The following is a 21,704-nucleotide window of genomic DNA, read 5'->3' as shown; positions in this document are numbered from 1 at the left end:
GAGGGAACATTTAGAAATAAAATAAAGCCACACAGAGCTGACTCTACTTAGTCGAGTTTCACACCTTGGCGAGCCAATGAAGGGAACTCTTCTGTGTGACGGAGGGTGAAGACGGTAGACACTTCCAATCCCTTTCCAGAGTATGTTCGGACAGTAGCTGCTTACTTTAGTGAACAATAAATCGTCCTCAGTTGTCACCAGCGGTGCTGAGAACACTAAGCATCAGTGGTCCTTGTAACAGGCCTGGGGAGTTTTGGCTATGTGACAGGAGTTTTCCAAAACAATGTGCATAGGCTGGGACTCCCTTGCTTGGCATATAATTTGTAGAATAAAGGAACTTCACCATCTGCCCCTCGGCTACATTCCCAGTATCAGTTCTTGACTTTATCTTCCTCCAATCTTAATGAAAACCGTAATGACTTATAATTGCCCCTTACTCCTCTGCCCCGGTGCACATAAGATTTCTGCTCTTTGCAGTACTTTTCCCTGCTTGGCCACCTGGGACAGTCTGCGTGGCTCAAGTCTCACCCACGTGGGCTGGCTTCAGAATTTTTATATCTAGTAATGGCAGCTCGAACTTGGGGGAGGGTTGCTGAGCACGTGTCTGGGAAGGACACCAGGAGAGGGTTGGTGGAGATGACAGGCAGCCTGTATCCCCCAGGAGTCTTCTCGGATTCCTCCAGACAGAAGTCACTATGTCCTCGGTGCCCATGTAATTCTTTGTTCCTGGACTATTCCAGTAAAAAATTGCATTGTCATTCTTATTTGTTTATGTTAATCCCTCCCCTTCTAGGAAGAGGATGCTATGGTCTCGGAGTCAGTTCGTGCCACTTCTGTAATGCTCAGCACTTTCCAGTACAGACTTCCGTTCTGTACTTCCTGAAGGAGTTGGGTCATCTGCAGACTCTCGCCATGGGTGTCACTTTGCACCCTCTGGACCGTTCGGGGGGACACAGGAGATGCGTGTGCAGGAGGGGGAGAGCAAGTGCACCGTGAGGACCAGCAGATCCACCAGATAAGGATTCTCTGGTGGCACGAGGGGTGTGGCCCCAATCATAAATCTAGGGACAATTGCTGATGCTTTGATGCTGTGATTTAAAGAAGGAAAAAAGAAAAACGGAACAAAATGAATTTTCCTTCAATCAGATTTAAATAACTTGAGAGCCACTCCACAGTGGGACGGTGCTAATGGAGTGGATTCTCACCCCAGTGCACTGCGTGAGTTTTGTGCCAGCTAATTGGCGGTGCACGCCCCGGGGCTCGGGGTCCTCGCACCAGCCGGTCCTGCCTGCGCCTGGTTTAACGCGGGGCCTCCGACCAGCAATGCAAGAGCCTTCATAGAATGAATCGATGGCATGCACGGCTCACAGAGTTCCCTGCAGCTGCCAGAAGAGCCCAATTGCCTTCATAACCAAGAGGACTTTCTAAATAAAAAGAAATGATTTAGTGACAGCACAGCCGCATTCCACTCCACGCAGCAGATGTCAAGAGAGCTGGGATCATTTTCCTTTCATATTCCAGCCCATTATGGTGCAGCAAAAGGGGTGTCTGGGATTTGCAAATTAGTCTTACTCCCTGGGTTGCAAAAACTACCTGAAAAAGGTAATGCGGTTGGCACAGCTGTCTCTTTAAAACTGAGTACTTTTCATGCATTTTTATTGTCAGCGTTGACCAGTCTCTTCTCCCACAGTGACACAGGAAAATGGGCAGAGGTGTGGGTAGGGCACAGATGCCCCATAAATTACAGGAACTATCTCACTAACTGGGCAGGGGACTGTCCCTGTACAGTCCCAATGAGATGTTCTCCTTCCCTTTTCTTTTTTTAAAGATGTTATTTATTTATCTGACAGAGATAGAGACAGCCAACGAGAGAGGGAACACAAGCAGGGGGAGTGAGAGAGGAAGAAGCAGGCTCCCAGCGCTCCCAGTGGAGCAGGGAGCCCGATGCGGGGCTCGATCTAAGGACCTGGGGATCACGCCCCGCGCCGATGGCAGACGCCTCACGACTGAGCCTCCCAGGCGCGCCGCCCCTTCCCTTTGCACTCAGACTTCTCCTGTGTTGGCATCCTCTGGGAACCCAAGATGGAGCAAGAAGAACAAGGGAGGATGCCCTTGGCAGGGGGAGGGCTGGGGGAGGGGTCGGCAGCCATCATGCTGGGTGACACCTGCGCAAGGAGCGGAAGGGAGGGCTGGGGGAGCAAAGCCTCGGGCTGACGCTGCAGCACCCCTCAGAAAGTCTGGGCCAGCTCAGCAGTGAGCCTGAACAAAGGAGTCGCATTGCACAGAGACGGCCAGGCCCAAGGACATGAGCCGCACTGAGTCTCCGACAGAGGCTGCCCGGGAGGTGTGTCCTCAGCCCAAATGTTGCAGCTGACTGCACCCCTAACAGATGAACTCCAGGTAGTTTTCTGGCAGGAGATCCGCATGGCGTGTATCCCTGGTTGCTATGGAAGCCTCCCATGGAACGGGCTGGGCACTTTCTGCTCCCTTCCTGCTTCCTTTGTCGTCATGGCATTTACCTATTTGTTTCTAAAATATTATGCATTTGAGGGCGGGGTGACTGAGTTAGGTAAGTATCTGACTTCGACTCAGATCATGATTTCAGGGTCCTGGGATCGAAAGCTTCACGTCAGTCTCCATGACGTGGGGAGTCTGCTTGAGATTCTCTCTTTCCTTCTCTCTCTGTCCCTACCCCCCACTTGTGCTCACTCTCTGTCTCTCAAATAAATAAATAAAATCTTTTTAAAAAAGACTGTGCATTTGAATTGCCTGTTGTTGTTTCCTTTGTGTTCACAACACAAGAATGTCAGCTACTTGAAGGAGGGATTATTTCTGGCTTCACTAAACCCTGCACCAAGCCCTGGCCTCGTGTTCAGTAATTACACGTGGAAGGAATGCAAAGAGAGCGATGGTGATCGCGTTGCTGCAAGGTGCCTGGGCTCATAGCTGCTACACAAGGAAGGCATTTCATCCACTGAACAAAGAGGACAATAGGAGGTCGTGAGGGTCATGTCACTTGCCCAAGGTCGCACGGTCTTTGAGCTCAGGTGAACATCCCCTCTGAAGACCCCACTCTTCTGGGCTGACACGCCATCAGTGTCCATACCACCGTGCAGCCACTTTGGGGGGAGGTTCTCGGTAAGATGAGTTGAGTGTATGTACCCCCATATCACACCAAGGAGGCACCTGATTATTTTCTTTTAATTCTGCAGACTGACGCTCAATACGTCCAGAAGCCACGGAAGTGATTTGTTCCCTGAGTCCAGAACACTATGTTGTGTTATTATTTACTTGCCAATGTCTGAGAACCACTCTTGGGGATGATGAAGCCGACCGGTTCCTGCCACCGTTGCTCAGCATCCCGCCGGCGGTCCAGCAAAGGGACAGAGCGGGCCATCGCTCCACCAGCAGCATCACGGTAAAAATCGAGAGACGAAGTCCAAAACCCATTGAAGTATTGTTTGATAAATAGTATAAGCACTTCCCCATGGAATAACATCTTAAACTTATCAGCAGATGAGAATCGGAAGACGCTAAAAGTGGGGATTATACGTCACCTAGAGCCTGGGGAAATGGACAGAACACCTAGGGGCGCGGGGAGGAGGGAGCATAGTTACAGCACAGCCTGCGGCATAAGCTGTGGGTTTGCACGCCGCAGCTGGCTCGGGATTCCGAAGCAGGACACGCGAGGAGGACAGTGTGCGAGACGTGCACGAGCACCTCTGGTGTGACTGTAGAGCGCGTGTGCACGTGCCACAGCCTCAGGCCGACGGAGGGAGCACTGCCGGCCCCCAGCCCTCCCTGTGACCCCTGCTCGCTCCTCCCGAACGGGACTGCTCCTGCTCTCGTGGTATTTAGGTCCCCATGCTCAGATTAACAGTTGCTCACCAGTCGTGAACTCCCGGTAGTGTACGTAGGTGTTCCCTTTTCCTACACTTCGCCATGCCAACGTGAGCTGTGCATTCTTCTGCTCTCTTTGCTCACCCAGCATTTGTGTTCCTTTGTGTTGTGGTTCATGGGGTTTTGTTGCGAAGCAGAATTTCATGGTTTGAGAACTCCACGGTCTGTGATCTAAGTCTTTGTTGGTGGACGGACCCTTGAGTTGTTTCGCGTTTCGGCCTGCGGCAGCAATACTGGTATTTTGGTTTGGATGACTCTTGATGCATATGCTAAATCACGGTGTATGCACAGATTTAGGTCTTTACTGCCAAACACACTTTACTGTGAGTCAGACCAGCGTCTAATGGGAGCGGATGCCACGTGCTGGGCTGGTCAACAGAGACACAGAAATAAAGAGGCCTTTACAATGCGTGAGGTGGTGCAAATACTTGGGAAGCGGGAAGAGATCAAAATGTGCGTGATTTGGCAGGAAGGAAGATGTGCAATGTTGAGCTGAAGAGTGAAGTTAAAAGACCTAAGAGAAAACCAGCTATTTCTTCTTGGTGCCTCTAAACTCAATCCTTGTGCCAGGCTGTTCCTCGTGCAGTAATTCCTACACTTTTACACTCGCTGACACATGGTCAGATGAGCCTCGCTGAACCACACGGAGGCTGGTCTCTATAACTACTCAACCGTGAATCACTCATTAAGTTCATTTTACTATGAAGTTTCACGACATGGTCACGTGTTGAAGGAAAAAAAATGGAGAGGTCCTGAGATCAGCGTTTCAGAACCAGAGTCTCAAATCAATATTAAGTACATTGTTCATCTGTCCTTTGCTTGAAATACTATGGAAAGAGGCAATTGTCTAGGTGAGGATGGAGTCATGCGGGTGTGGGAGCTCCAGAAATTTGAAAAGTCTGGATGCTTTGAATCCAGAGGATTAAGCTGAAGACAAGGGAATCGTGGCCAGGACACGAATCTCACATGAGGTCGGCTGAGACCCGGAGCCATGGCACAGAGAATGAAGACGGTGCTCGCCATTCAACATTTAAGTGGGACAGGGCTTTGGGGGAAGCAGTAGGAACAAGGAAGACATTTATAAAGTGTCCTGGAAAGCAGTGGCTAACAAAAAGCAAGCAGGAAAAGAGTTTTAAATTTGAGAAAATTTAAATTAACTAAGAAGTTAAATTTTGGGGTTTTTTTGAGATAGGGAGAGGCTCTGCATTCAGTAAGGAGCCTGTTGCCATTTGGAGAAGACAGATGATGGCGCAGACAGGGAGCCTTTGGGGGAAGCCGTGGGGCTGCCAGTGCCACTTGCTGTGGGGGAGAAGCCACGGTCCAGCCCGATCCTCGGGCTCAGCCCCCTCTCCCAGGGCAGACTCACTTAGGGGTGGCTCTCCAAGGCAGATGTGAGAAGCAGAGAGAGCGCATTCCCTTCCCGTGAGGACTGCCCTTGTCAAAGGGACCAAATGGTCATGGCCACAGATGCCGTGTGGAAAATTCAAATATCACAGGCAGACTTCCAAGGTTTCTCTCAGGGATGCTGTGCTACTCCGAGACCCTGTACCCACTGTGGGTTCTAGAGACCACCCCAGTTCATGGGGTTTCTTGTTCCAGCACTTTCATCTTCAGCCTGTGGGTCTAAGGCGGGTTTTTCCTGCCCACGACTCCTGGTTCTAGTGACAGTCCAGCATATCAGGAACCATGCTAGACCATGACATGTCCAACTGTGCCGAGTGGCGTGAGCAGGGGCTGTCCAGATTCCTATAGAAGTGTCAGGAAAATGACAGAATGACGCTGGACATAAGAACATGCAAGAATGAGGTCGTCCTGCCATCTTCTGCCATCCGTGCCTGGACAGTAACTCATCTTCCCCCTCTTCTGAAATACTGGCCCCACAGAGCTCACAGAGGCCGGAGACAGGACAGTTAGCACACGTGTGGACCTGGTTCTGGGAGAAGGTTGGTGTTTTAGCGGCGCCCCTTGAGGCTGGTCTGTGAAGGGCCACGGCCCTTGTCCCCTGCACCTGCAGATCCCTGCCTTGCCCCTAGGTCCAGCCCCTTCTCGGTGGGGGAGCAAATCCGGTGAACCTGTGCCATGTTATCCCGACCTCCTCAGCTTGCCAATGCCGGGCTGCTTCGGGTCCCTGGGACGGATCGGGCTGCCTGCCACCGCCTCACCTGTGCCGGTTTCCCTTCCTGCTCCAAAAACACCCTTCCTGCTGCTCCTGATTGGTCCCCCCGCCTCTACTCACTTTCTGGTGTCGGTCATCTCAGCCTCCACAGCACACGTCAGAGAAATTCCCCACTCTCCCTGCACAATTAGGAGGCCCCTTTATCAACCTGACCCCAGGAACCAGGTTTCTCTTAGTGGCACTCAGCACTTCTGAGACTGTTGGCTTGTTTGTGGTCCTTCTAACCAGCCTGAACACCAGAGCCCTGAGGGCTTTAGTCACGTGACGTGGCCACCTCAGTGTCCCCTCTGGAACCACGTCTGGCACAGAGGCTTTAGCTAAGAAATATTTATTAGATATACTCGCATAGGTGTACAAAAGAGATGCCTTCTTTTAGTGATGTTGTAGTCCTACCCTTGGCTTTTCCAAGGCGGGTACCTTCCCCCTTTGGACCCATGGCCAATCTGCTTTCTGCACCCCTTCCTCCTGCAGCCCCCAAGAAACCCAGCACTTTCCAGCATGACTTCATGCTCCCTCCATTCTTCAGCAGAGTTGCTCCCACGTTACTTCACATATATCCGCCCCCAGAGAAGTCCTAAAATATCAGAAGCCTTGTGTGTCACTTCCTTTTCAACTTAAAATGCATGTCATCTGTGACAGTGCGCTAAGTTCACACTTGGACAGGTGCCCCCGCATCGCAAGCCATCGGCCCAGAAGGGCTGGGAATTCTCTCCTCTGCATTATATCCCTGCAGAGAAACGAGCAAAAGCAAACACAAAACTCAAAACTTTTCTCTTTCTAGACGTTTTAGAGCTGTGCTTTGCTCTCTGGATTCAAGATAGCAACTGCTGTTTATTACTCCGTAGTTCAAGGCTCTATGTGTCTGCATGTGATTCCTAGGACAAGCCAATGGTGTACGTATTACCTCGCTTTGGCAGTAAGGAAACTGCAGCTCGCACAAATTCAATAATTACCCCCAATCAGAAGAGAGATGGCAGAGGATTTGAAACCGAGCCCATCCGACTCTCTGGAGACTAGCCCCGGGCTGCACAGCAATCCTGTGTGCCTGCCTCACGTGCTCTGGGCTTTTTGTATAAAACACCTGGAAACAGGTATTCACATGGACAGCATTTAGCAGATGCAAATCTGTGAATCCCCTCCCCCACCCCAACATCCAACCCAAGAAGGAGATTATTGCTTTTGCTCTCTTAATCTATTGTTTTCCTGTGTTTAATTTCATTGACATCCAATCTAATCCTAAAAATTTATTTTCTTCTCTTTGTTTTAGGCCTAAATTGCTCTTTTTTTTTTTTTTTTTTTGCTAGTTTCTTAAAGTGACATCTTAGGTTATGGATCTCAGGTCTTTCTCCTTTCCTAATGCTTGTGTGCAAGGCTGTATGATGTCCTTTGAATGGTGTCTTCACGGCACCCCATTTTGACAAATTCTGTGTTTATTTTCATCTAGTTCAAAATATGCTTGAATTTCTTCAGAGACTTCTTCAGCCCACATTTTATTTAAAAGTATGGTTCTAATTTCCAGGTATTTGAAAAGTTTTCAGCTATTTTCTGTTTTTAATTTCTAGTTGAATTCTCCTGTGGTCTGAGGACATACTTTCTATGCGCTTAAATATGTCCAGGTGGGTTTTATGGCCAAAGGTGGTCCACACCTTGGTGCATGTTCCATGTGAACCTGAGAAGAACGTGGGTCCTACCGTGGTTGGCTGGAGCGTTTGGTCAACTGGATCAAATCAGTGACGGCGCCATTCTGGTCACCTGCATCCTCACCAATGCTCTTCCAGCTTCACCCATCAACTATCCAGTTGTCGAGGGAGCCTACCTGCATCCTCGACTCTGAGGGGATTTGTCTGTGTGTCCTTCAGTTCTGTCTGTTTTTGCCTCATGCATGTTGGTCTTCTCTTGTTAGACTCCTAAAAAATTACAATTCGTGTGTCTTTTCGGAGAACCGACTCCCGCTAATCCTCCTTGTGCTGAAGTTTGCCTCACCTGAATTCACATCGCCCCTTCAGCTGCTTTATTTTCCTCCGCCCCTTTAATTTTAAAACTGAGTCAATATAAAGTTGGTGTCTTGTGGAAGACAGAGCTGGTGTCTTGTTTTCTTGGCTTGTTTTGTGGTTTGCTTTTAATCCTTTCAGCCAATCTGTGTCTCTTGCTGGTGTATTTAGATCATTGACGTCAAAAGTGATGCTTGACAATCTTGAAATAATGTCCCCTGCTTGTGTCAATGTTTTCTATTTGCTGCTCTTGCTCTTTGGTTCTCCCTTTTCCTGACTTTTCTGATTCTAACACAGATTTGATAGGCTTCCACCCCTGCCTTTAGTATACCAAGTGTACTTCCTTCATAAAAATAAATGTTCATGGTTTTGCCTCAGAGTATATGCAACATGCATTTTTAAATAATTTAAATCCACCTTCAAATAACACAACACTGTTTCACGTGTGTGGGATGCCCTGTGACAGAGTGTGGCCCGCTCGCTCCTTCTTGTCCCTAGTGGTCCATGCCACTCATTGCACTCATCCGATGCTGTGATGCATCCCCTAATGCATTGCTACTATTGGTACTTTAACCAAACTATTTCGTGTCAGATCAATTACTCAGTAAGAGAAATGGAAGTCCTACTTTGACCGTCATTCATTCATGCTCTGATGCCTTCCTTTAGGCAGAGCTGAGTTTCTGAACTATATCATTTTCCTTCTCTCTGAAGAAAATCTTTCAACATTTCTTGAAAAAGGGGCATGGTAATTGAAATCCCCAGATTTTTGTTTTTCTGCAGAAGTCTTTATTTCTCCCTCATTTCCGAAGGGCAGTTTCGGAGGGTATAAAATTCTAGGTTGGTGACGTTTTAAGCTTTTGAATACCTCACTGTACTCTTGTATTTGCATGTGTAAAACCATGTCATAAGAAGTATGTATAAGAAATCAAAACATTTCTCCATGCTTCTTAAAACAAAGATTTTTCTTTTCTTTTAAATTATTATTATATTGAGTGTGTCACTCACTCGAGATGCCTCTGGTAATGAACACGTATTACTTGGCCATCTTAGGGAAACCCTCTTGCACGTCCACAGGGACAGTACTCCCATCTGGGTTCAAGTCCTGTCCTCCAACCCTTCCAGGCTGCGTGCCCTTGGTCCTACACCCCTTTGCCCTGACATGTAAAATGATAAAAATAATAGAATCTAACTCCTAAGGTTATTTGACAATTAAATGGGTTCTTACACGTAAGAAAGGCTATGTGTGTGACCGAATTCAAGCTCTATTGTTATTCTCTTTTTCTAAGCAACTTTGTCGCGGTAACTGATTTGCGCCTAGGTCTCCCGATTTTATTGAACCATCAGTGGGTGATTATATGAGGCTGCAAAGTCATGGTTTCCTCTATTGAAACCTGATTCTTATAACTTAGAGAAATAACAGGAGACCAGTGTCGTCCCCTGGTGAAGGGATAAATCAAAGAAGAATTAAGGGATCATCACTATTGTGAAAGGGGCATCAAAAATCATTTTTGTTTCTGCACATTTACTACCAGGTAGTGTCAAGTCCCAGGAATTTAAAAAGGTGTCCAGATGAACCAGCATAGGCATCATGACCATTGAAGCCTCTTCTATGACGGAAATGAAATCGGGTCGATAGATGATTATACCATGCACTGGGTGTTCCGCCACATTAAAGAGAAAATCTAGGAGCTGCATCTGTAAGGTCTTAACATACTTATTGCAGTTTGATAGTAACTAAACAATAAAACAATGAATGTTGTCTAGATAAATAAAATGGATACACACTGGCTGATAGAAATTAAATGCAAGTAAAGCTGCTTATAAGACAAGACTATGGTTTATCTACCGGTGCCATCAAGTTAGGAATTCTGAGGGTGTCTCACAGGACCATACGCTTCAAGATCTCACTGTACTTTTTCTGGGGGGAAGTCTGACTGCTAACATTGGATCTAGAAACAGATGCCTGATCTCCCCCGTCCCCTCCTCCTCACTATTTCACTCTGTTCTGCTTGTCAACGTGATTCCTTCAAACAAATGAAGCCACGAGAATCATACAGGGTATGATTTCATACTTGACCTTGAGAAAGCAATCTTTCTTATGATTAGAGAATGAAGATTTAATTGTGATTGAGAATAATAATAATGCTTGGATCAGAGAACCCAAAGTGTTTTGCTTAAATTGAAAGATAGCCAGATTTAAGATGCAAAATATTTCAAATCACAATGCAAAATTGAGTATTAAACATCCATTTTAAACAAGAGGAAAAATTTTGCTTCATACCCTCAGAAGTCACTTGTGTGAGTGACAGTGACCTGAGTGTCCCAAATAGCAACACAGACAGCAATGGGACATGGTCACCAGTTTCTCTGTGATACCCTTGGAGGAAGAAAGTCATGTGCAAGGCAGGCATCTTGATTCCCAGGCCTGGATGAGACTGTGGATGCTGGCAAATTCAGACCCCACAAAATCTAGAGCCACCCGTATGAGAAAGAGATTTCCCAACAGCTACACGGAAGCCCTACGAACATCGTCAAGCAACATGCCCAGGCAACCAATCCTAGTGAGAGGGCTCAGCACACAGCTGAAGACAATTGAAGCTTCCATATCTCAGCTGCCTGCCCAGCTGCAAGAGTGAGTAGTCCTCCTGCTCTCCTTACACCTTAAGGTCGAATCTGTGGCCAAAGCTGTCTACGTGCTGCTCTGATGAGTTTCCTTATACAAAACCAGACCCAGAGTGAAGCCCTCGGCAGGCCACCAGGACAGAGGAGACCAACCAACTGTAATATGCAAGGTCTAGAAATGAACGTACTGTGGTCCCAAGAGCCCTGTGCGTGCAGTCTGTGTCAGCAGTCCCTAGTCAAAGCGCTTTTATTCCTTTTGGCACATTTTAGATTTAGGCGTAATTACTTTCTAGAGCAAAGGTACTGGTGAGGACACGATCTATGATTCACAGCCCTGCTTCAGACCCCACCGCTCTGCATTTCATGACTTGTCTAGCGGAAGCTGATAATGGACCACCATTTAAAATGAAGTAAAATTCACGTAGCTTCCTACAGAAACAGGAAGCTGCTGAAGACTGCAGAAGTGCTACATAAATATAAAGAGAAATTATTGAAAAGTAGAATATTAGCCAGACCGCCCCCCCCCAAAAAAAAGCATGTATCCTTAACTGAGTTCCTCTAGAATATTTTTCAGGATTGGCTCTAACGTCTCTGAAACGTTTAATAAGTATGGAGGTTGTCTGCCAAGCCAACTGATTGCTGCTGATTGCCTTATATTTACAGAAGAGCAAGATTTCTAAGTGGAGGAAAATGAACCTTTAATTTTTATTCATATGTCATCAAACTCAGTGAGGGGTTCTAAAAATCCTTTCAAGGCTCCTGCCAGTAGGAATTACTTTTTATGCTAGAAATATCTTCTTAATAGAAGTTACAGGCTACAGAGAAAGTAAAGACATGAACATAAATCAAAGTAAGGCTGTTAGGGGGGAAAATGATTCATCAAAAGCCTGAACATGACTTTGAAAGATGAAAGAAATGGAAAATATATAGACCACAGCCAGAAAAGAAAGATAAATAAGAAAACCAAGAAAGAAGTATAGACTCTTCAGAAGCCATTGAAAGAGCCGGCGTGTAGGTGTGGGTCTGAGTGCGTCCACACATGTGTGAAGTTTGTCATGTTTCCCCAGCCAGAGGAGAGAGAATGCAGGAAATTCCTTGCTTTGAATTTTGAGTGTATCCAATTTACTGATTCTGGGTCAGAATCATGAGAAATGGCACGTGGTCGCAATGTACAGAGCCTTGGAAGCTTGGAAGGTGAAGGCAGCTCATGCAGTTATGTCATCTGAGCACGTCAGGTGGAACAGCCACGCGGGGGTCTCTCCAAGGCAGGGAGACCACAGAGTGGTCCAGGACATCATAGGAGGACATACTAGGTACAATGGAGGTTGGGTTATCCTGGGAAGGAGGAAGGAACAACGTGCACAGGAAGGATCCCCTGGTCACAACTTTAATCGTACTTTCTAATCCTCCCCATGGCTCACTCCATGAGATGCCGTTCTCATGCTGCTTGAGGTTCATTTCCATCACAGGCAACAGTGGTCCAGAAAGCATGTGCATTTGGGACTTGTAGCGGGACCAGATGCTGTGGATACGAAGTCCAGGTTGACTCTGTTACTAACTGAAATTCTCATGCAGGAAGAAAGGAATAATACACAGTAAAGTCTGGTGGCAATGTACTCCCAGGATTTGTAATACTTTGATGCTATGAATCCTTTTTGTTTTGTTTTGTTTTGTTTCTTCGTACACTACGCTGGGCGATTCCGTCTACTCCAGTGCTGTGATAATGGGAACAACCCAACGGCTGTCTTTCCACGTGTGTGCCAGGAGCATCCCGCCGCTTCTCTGTCTTCCTGTAAGAACAGCCGTGATGGCCAGGGTGTATGTGGGTTTCCAAACAGAGAATCCTCAAAGTCCAAGTGTCCTTCGTTTTCCCCGGGCAGTACTTCTCCAGAGACTCCACTCATGGAGCCATGCCAACTGCTTCTGTGAAATATTTGAAATGTGCCTCCTTCAGATTTCCAGTACGTAAGAGGAATGTGGCGTGAAGACGTTCCTCAGGTCTGTAAGCTCCTCTTCAGCCTGAGACTTAAGTACAAGACGAACTCTCCTCACTTTTCAACTGCTGCGCGTGGAAAAGGTAGTCACCATGGAGAGTAAACAGTTTAACAGGATTTTCCGCCAGATAATATTCCACCATTATCCCTGCTTGAAGTTGCCCTCTCCCCATGAATAAATCCTGTTTCTGGGCCAGATTTTCATCTGTGAAGAAAGCATGATTCATACCCCTTCTGGCTAAGAAACCAGATTCTTGTTCTTTGCTCTAATAACTTCTCTTTTTTTCTACGCTCAAAAGTGGGCTTACATGGAAGGGACTGTATTCTAAATAAATAATACTAATTCTATTGGAACTAGTTGGAATGTTGGAAATGCATTTTTCTGTTGTTTAAACTCCCATTGTGATAGTCAATGTGGGTCCAACTTTATCAGATATCAGAGATCCCCTTACATTTTATTTACTGCTCTGAGTTAGCACATTGGTTCCATTTTTTGACTACACTCTTTGCGCTGGTACACCGAGACCTGAAATTGAAATTAGTATGTTTGGTCCACATTCCCGTGATTTTTCTATTGATGGTTACTGGCATCACCAAAAAAATAAATAAAATAAAATTAAAAAGTTGATGGCTTTGAGCAAGAAAGTCTCTTTCTTGGTTAACTTTTTCCTAATGTCCCTGTAATGTCCCCTAGATGAGAGCATCAATCTCATGACAACATGTTCTTCCCGGTTTTTGTGATGCATTGTACTCCCTCCAAGAACCCATCGCTCTGCTATGACAAAGTGTAAATCAGAAAAGAGAATTTTATGCTACACAATCTCGGTGGATGGGCAATTACTTCCTCCATCCTCCGTTCGATAGTCCAAAAACAAGACTTCACATTTTAAAAGTGATTTTAAAAACAGGCAACTGTCCAATTTCTAATGAGATTTTTAAGTTTCTAGAAATATGCTTCCTATTTTTAGTGCTGTGCGTATTCCCGGAGAAATCTTCGCAAACACGTAGTGATGATTTTGCCCCTGTCGAGTGATGAGAATTTGGAGTCTTTTGCTGAACGCTTTCAGGGAACATGACAGAGCGTCTAGTTGTAGTTATCAAGACATGCTTATTAAGCCAGGGGTGGAGAAATACATTAAGGCCGAGAGAGTAAAGGGGTACAATTTCCAGAACCAAGGATTAGGCCTCCGATTATGTTTTAGAAAATTGAGACACTATTACAGTGTAAGTGCATGGGTTCCTAAGGCAACACATAGCGTGTCGTAATAAATTTGCTAGGATGTCATCTGCAAAAGAGGCCCAGAAAATGAGATAAATACAATCAAAATATCGTCTGAGAATTCAAGACAAATAAAACTTGGAAAATGAGGTGTTCAAATAGAAACGTGAATATGAACTTCTGTCCTTTTAAAAATATGTCACTTCTAACTTTGCCTCCATAATGATGGAGAAAGGACATGAACCATTACCTGGGCTCAAAAAATTCATCTGATGTTTGTTTCCACTAAAAGAAAACTATAGCTTTCTAGAAAGGACTTTTGGCATTTCAACGGACAGAAAACGTCAAGTGGAGACTAGACATCTTTTTCTTGGCAGGACTAAGAGTGGCCCGAAAGACACCCGAATGAGCAAAGGAGCTTCTCACTCACTACTCCTCCAAGTTCAAACCATTGAAACAATACAAAGGAAATAATCATGCCATGAAAATCAGGAGCTTGTAATGAGATTGTAAAGATCCACAGTTATCAGACAACCTACAGAGCAGGGATACAGGATTTCTCATTTACAGAAACACTGCATATGGATCAGCTCAAGCCATGTGTGCGCTGCATTAAGTCTTCGGTCGATGCCCAGACCCATCCATGCAAGTCAAGCACCAAGGGTCTAGTTGAGCTCTGCTCAGAGTGTGTGTGTTAGTGACAACAGTCTCTGCTGCTGTAAGAGAGAGCCCCCCAGCTTTCTGTGGGTTAGAATGAACTACAAAAGGTGTATTTCTTTCTTGCATATCAGTGAAAGTGGGTTCCAGGGAGACAAGGAGGCTCTGTCCTCCTGGTCACGCCAGGAGCCAGGCTGACGCTGTTTTGCTGCTCAGTAGGCTGCACCGTGGGACATTCCCTCCCGGCCAGAGATGGGAGCTGGATGTGAACACATCAGTTCTGCTCACGTCCAGGGCGGGCAGGTGCTCACGGGGCCACACGTAGCTGCAAGAGAATGAAGGATCGTGGGCTGCTGTGTCACGAGAGCACAGGAAGTGGGTTTTGGAGACCAGCCAGCCGGCCCCGGCCGCAGTGCAGATGGCATCATCCTAGTCAGGAAACAAAGTAAAGAAGACGTTATGATAAGACGCTTGCAAGTGCTTTCAGAAAAAAAGGGGAAAAAACTGGAAGACAGAGTGTGCTGTTGTAAGAAAACAGCGGAGTCTGAAACATCCGTTACAAGTAAGAGCTAATCCCACAAAAGCCAGTTAGGGCCAATAATCCCGGATATTTTTTTCCCCACAAGTCTCAGGCGCTGGTCCTCGGTCCCCAGTTGACCCCCTAAATGCGTTCCCTCAGGGGTCTGGAGGCCCCTCTTTCCCAGGCTCGGGCGAGCGGAATTTGGGAGCGTGGATACAGAAGCAGGAGCCGCTGTCCTGCCGCGGGTGACGCATTCTGCGGGTGCAGGGACAACTGTCAGTCGCAGTGCTGCTTTTGTGCTGATTTGTCTATATGGCGTTCAAAGCAGTTCATTATACTTGCGAGTGTAATTTCTTAGCATCCTAAGAGCTGATTAGGAAAGATTGTGTTTGTTAGCTGTGTAAGTCAAGGTAGGAGATTGAAGGTCTTCAGTCGATCGAATGTGTTAACTTTGTGGTTTTGCTTTTGTTTATGTCTCAGTAAAGTGAAAGTTGTAGTAGTCTCCTTTAGTGGATTATAAAACGAACTGTTAGTTGAAGGTAAATGTTATTTGGAACATTAAAAAGTTCTTTACCCCGAATTTAACAAATTCAGTATTAGTTAAAACACTAGTAGCAAGAATTATAATTTTCCTTGGATCAGAGTTTTCCTCAGACATGAAAAATTCCAGTTGGAATAAAATCCAAGACCACTCCCAAAGGTTCAACTACTCCCAAGTGTTCTCTCCAATGACCAAATCTACTATGGAAGCCGACTGTGAAAACGCACAACCGATAATGGGGAAGGTAGTATTAGTGAATATTCTGAACACAGAGGGAGTTCTAGAATTATCTGTGATGTGCCAGAGGACAGGTTCATACAGGAAGAGATACAGTATGCACACATTTTAAGTCAGGATGGAAGGAGGCAGAATCAGATGTGGTCAGTCCCACACAAGCTTTGCCCCTTGGACCCCACCCCTATTAATGGAAATAGGAAACGCACCAGACCCTGAGACCTGGTTAAAGAAGGTCAGGGGACAGCCAAGGTTTTTTCCTTCTCTTAATGCTTAGAGAGCTTGAACGGAGATTAGGGATCACTCATTTGCATAGTGTGTTTTGCATAAAGTCAGAAAACCCAAGTCTCGCTCTGGGCCGTGCTCCTTCTACTCTCCCTGAGCACAGAAGTGTGACTTCCAGGCACCCAGGCATCTTGTGGCTGAGAGCAGGTGGAGAGAGCCCCAGCTGGCGAGCAGGAGGGCTTGTCCACGTCACGACTCTCAAGGCCTTGGCTCTGACCTCAGAGGACGGTGGTGTCCTCTTCTATGCTTGTAGGTCATGTTGCATTAACCCTCCCAAAGAGCTGGCTGCTAACGCACTGCCAACACAGTGGGTCATAACCCTGAGCACCTCCTTGCTATTTAGCTGTTGAAAACATGGCACACCAGCTCATACATTCCCTAGGAAATATCAAGAATTAGGGAAACGCACCAAAGAGATGGGCACAGAGAAAATGCACTTGGCTAATTTCTTCCCCACCATTTTTCTCCCAATGTTTACCCCCGTTCTGCTCCCGTGTAGGCGTCTTGTGGGGCCTTCACTCCTGTTTGGTTTCACCCAATGCTATTCACAAAATCGCCATGCAAATGTGTGGTGTTTGATGCTGGAAGAGACTCAGGGGATGGTGTCAGGTAAGGACCTGAGCAGAAGGTTAGTTCTGCTCTAAACGGGGCCCTGGCGTGCAGCCCCTAAGGCAGGGTGTCCCACTTTCCTCTAAAACATTGGTGAAGGCACGAAAGAAATTAAGATTTACAAGCCTGAAAAAGAAGCTGGGCAGGGAAGACTTTGCCAGGATCTGGCAAGCATTTCCATGAACTGAGATGTCAGTATTTCTCAGCCTGGACATAAATTGGAGTCTCACAGAGAGATTTTAGGCAGGGGTCTCTTGGATGTGGTTGTCATTTGCAGCCGGGTGGGACGCACAGACCAAAGTGGGTGGCCATGCACTGAGGAATGCAAACAGCAGGAACTTAAAACAGCACATCACCAGCCCAAAGTGAGGCATGGCGGCTCCTCTCCCTTGCAGGGAAGCAAAGTGAGTTCCACCCTCCCAAATACCTGCTCCCTCAGGAAGCCAAACTGCTGTTTGCCCGAAGCACTTTCTAGTCATGGAAACTACGCCACGCAGAACAGAGAGGAAGTGAGAAATTCACTGTGGGGAACTGTGCCCTAGAAACTGCAGACACCACCACAAAGCTCCCTAGGAATAGAACCAGGAGCAGAAGAGGCTTGAGAGACGTACAAAGACTACTTGATGCGACCTCGCCCTCTGAGCGTCAGGGGCAGCCCAGCAGTAGCAAAATCCCTGTTTTCTTTTCCCTGAAAAGCATCTGTAAATGGACACCCGCCAGACACCAGAAAGTGGGCCAGAATGTACTCCGGGCCCATGGTATACGGTGGAGGTGAATAGACAGGGGGACAACATTGCCAGGTGACAAAAGTCCCGTCTGAGATGACAGCATCTCTTTTGAAAAGAAAAGCAGAAGGAGTTGAGGCACATGAAGACACGGTGCCAATTAAAACATGCAGAATTACCAGCTAGAGAAATTAGAAGACGCTTTTAGAAATACGACTAATAGAGTCAAGAAAGCAGTATCTAAAAAAATTGGAGCCCCACACCGTAAACTGGAACAGGCTAATACGACGTGGGACATAAGGGCGATAACCAACAACTCAGGCCAGCGGAAGGTGCAAAAATCCAGTTAAAAATCTACACCGAGGCAATCACAGGCTGAGTTGAAACTGAGGATGTTGTCAGGGATTTAGGGAAATCGATCTAAGCTTTCCCCGAATAGAGGGTGCGCCCCCTTCAGATGCCACACGGGAGGGAGAGAGGGCAACGCCAAAGGGTAAAACCTCTTTTCCTCCAAATAGTCTGATGTCCTGTGACCACGTTGAGAAGAAAGCCTCTTTCCACCTTTGAGCCACCCTCCGAGAGGGAACAGCAGAACACGGAGGCTTTGGCTGCGTGTCTACACAGCTGGAAGCGGTTCTTTCCAGGTTCCCCCGCGGCCTCTCCAAAATTCCCAGGCAGGGTCCCAGGAGCTTGATAGGAAACAAATCCTCCTGGAAACAAATTCCATGTTGCGAACAGCGTCTCGTCTCCTCGTAACAGAGCTGAGTGCGCGACTCTTCCCAAAGATGGTCTCCGCCTCTGACAAATGGTCTGTCCTTCAAGTAAATAAATGCGGGGCAGGCCGACCTGGCCGAGCCCTAATCTGTGGCAAACAGTTCTGAGGTGTCGTTTCCTTAACAATTAGGAAATTAAATGATTTGTTTCAGCTGTGGTTGTTTAACTTTAAAAAAACAAAAACAAAAAGCTTTTATCCTAATGTCACGGGGCCTGTGAAATATATACCAAAGAGTAAGATTTTCATAATATTTAAAAAAATAAAATGGTGCCTATTGGATTACGGAGTATGTGTATTCTCCCCTATTCCTCCCATTAAATGCAAATAAAAAATATTGAGATTATATTTAAAATAAGTGTAAGCAGACTGTGAGAGTAGAAGGCAGACCAGTTAGGGAGGAAGGGACCCAAGGAAACATAGGGGTGAATTTCTTGGGCTTTCCTTTTGCCTCTTTGTCTTACACCAGGTCACGTAAACCCAATGACCTGGAAATGTGGACAGGGACAGGGGAGGCGAGGCCCAGCAAAACCCTGCTGTCAAAGACACCAGAAAACCAAAAAAAGGCACACACTTCTAGAAGGAAACAACAGAACTGTCCTTGTTTGCAATGACACATCATTTACAGGAAAATCCTAGGTAATAAACCCCATGGACTGCAAGGCCGTAAAGATCTCAGGATTCAAGGCAAACACAAAAATCACCTGATTTCTATATACGAGCAGTGAACACACAGACGCTGAAATTAGAAACAGAATACTATTTACCATCATTAAACAGTAAACGTGTTCAGATATAAATCCAAAAAATATCTAAAACAAAAAAATCTAAATAAAAAACAACACAATGCTGATTAAAGAAATCATTAAGATCTAAATAACTAGAAACTTGAAAGACACAACATAGTAAAGATGCCAATTCTCCCCAGAATTGATGTACAGGTTTCACGTGATGCTTATTAAAATCTCAGCGAGTTTTTTTTTTTCCGCAGACACAGTATTATTCTAAAATTTATATGGAAACTAGAATAGCTAAAGGAATTTTGTTAATAGTTCAATGAACTAGAATTTTGAAAATTTTGAATTTGAGAATTTTGAATTTGAGAATTTTGAAAAAGAAGAATGAAGTGGGATAAATCGGTCTACACAATTCCTGCACGTGTAACGTAGCTGCAGTGATTAAGATTGTGTGGTACGGATGAACAGTGATAGACACAGTTCAATAGAACGTAATAAACTATAAATATTCTCACACAAATACGCCTGAGTGATTTTTGGAAAAAGTGCAAAAACAATTTGAAGGAAAGATAACCTTTCAATAAACAGTACTGCAGTAATTAAACAGCTTATAGGCAAGAAAAAAAAGAGAAAAAAAGAAACTCCACCTTATTCTCACATTTTACACACACCGAAAAAAAACCACCTGAAAATAGATCATGAGGGGTGCCTGGGTGGCACAGCGGTTAAGCGCATCTGCCTTTGGCTCAGGGCGTGATCCCGACGTTATGGGATCGAGCCCCACATCAGGCTCCTCCGCTATGAGCCTGCTTCTTCCTCTCCCACTCCCCCTGCTTGTGTTCCCTCGCTTGCTGGCTGTCTCTCTCTCTGTCAAATAAAGAAATAAAAATAAAATCTTAAAAAAAAATAGATCATAAATTGAAATGTAAAATGTAAAGCTATAAAACTTTTAGAAAAAGAAGAAAATCTGCAGGACCTAGAGCTGGTCAAAGACTGCCTTAAACCCAACACCAAAGTAAAAATTGATGTCAGATGTCCCCCAGATTTACAACTTTTTCACTGTGAAATATCCTGTTAAGAAGATGGAAAAACAAGCTACGGACTGGAAGAAATTATTTGTAACCTACATAACTGACAACGTACTACTATCCAGGAAATATAAAGAACTCTCAAAACTCAGTATTAAAGAAGGACGTCGTCAATGTGACGCACTAGGGAGCCCTAGGGCTGTGTTCCCCTGTACAGTCACAGACTGCACAACAATGTATGGACCACATTGCCTTTGTGAAATCCCCGGAGTTCGCTTCAGAGGCTGCGGCACCCAGGTGAGTGCAAAGCTCAGAGGAGCCTCAATGACTCAGGGAAGAAATTGCATTGCATTGTGTCCACCCGGCCTCTCCTGCCCCCCAGTGTAGTGCAGTTTCATTGAGGAAACAAACAACAAACAAACAAACAAACAAGTCCTGGTTTCTGCTTCAGGAGGGACATAGGAGAGCGGAATGTGTATGCAACATCCTGGATTTGGGAGGGGTTCCTGAGGGACTGGGTCTGTCTTAGCCAACTTGGAGTGCTTTTGGGAGCCAGCATGGTTTGGATGCCACGCTGGGGGCCACTGGCAACAAATGCCAAGTGCCAGAGCTAGTTACAGCACCAAGGAGGATGCCGTCCAGCAGACAGACACAAGGGGAGCAGGAGATAGGAGATCCTGAGAAGAAGCATGGGTAAACTCTTTAACGGGGAAGTCACACCATAAACCCAGAGAAAACACATCTCTGAAAAGGCTTGAGATCCCTCAGAAACTTTACCCAGGCCAACTAGTGAAGGTTTTCCCATGTATGAAGCTAGACTGTAAAGAGGGAAGAGATGGCTGTCTTACCAAAGCCCAAAATTCAACAAAAATTGGAAGGCATATGAAGAAGTATTTGATTTGTTCCGATCGAAGGAACAAGATACCTTTCTAGAAACCAACTCTAAAGGAACAGAGAGTTATAAGTTACCTGACAAAGAATTCAAAAGAACAATTTAAATATTCTTAATGAGGTGAAAGAGAATACAGGCAACTGAAGGAAGATGGGAAAATGATACGTGAACAAAATGAGAATACCACCAGGGAGATAAAAGCTATAAAAAAAAATTAAGCAGATAATCTAGAACCGAAGAATATGAGAATTGAAAAATACGTTAGAGATTCTGGATCAGGAAGAAGCATAAGGGAGAGTCAGCAATCTTAAACACAGGTCATTTGAAATTATTGAGTCAGAGAAGCCAAATGGGAAAAAAAAAAAAAAAAGAATGAAGAACAGGAAGAGAATCTAAATGGTACATCATTAATAAGACCAGTGTGTGTGTTACAGGAGTCACAGGACAAGAGACAAGGAAAGGGCAGACGCCTATTTTAAGAAATAATGGCCAAAAACTTTCCAAGTTTGAGGAACGAAACAGACACACAAATTTCAGAATCACAATGAAATCCAATGAGGATAAACCCAGACATCCACACTGAGATGCATTATAACCCAACTGTCAAAAGTCACCGACACAGGGAAAATCTTTTCAAGCAAGAGAAAAGTGATTTGTCACATATGCCTGAGCTCCTAGAAAATTATCAGCAGATTTTGCAGCAGAGACGTTGCAGACCAGAGGAGTGGGATAATGTATTCAAAGTGCCGAAGAAAAGAAAAACCGTCAAAAATGAACACAGTATCTGGCAAAATTATCCTTC

This window comes from Ailuropoda melanoleuca, chromosome 17 (assembly GCF_002007445.2).
Source record: "Ailuropoda melanoleuca isolate Jingjing chromosome 17, ASM200744v2, whole genome shotgun sequence".
NCBI classification, from domain to species: Eukaryota; Metazoa; Chordata; class Mammalia; order Carnivora; family Ursidae; genus Ailuropoda; species Ailuropoda melanoleuca.
The sequence above is the reverse complement of the archived record's forward strand: the minus strand, read 5'-3'. Positions refer to the sequence as shown.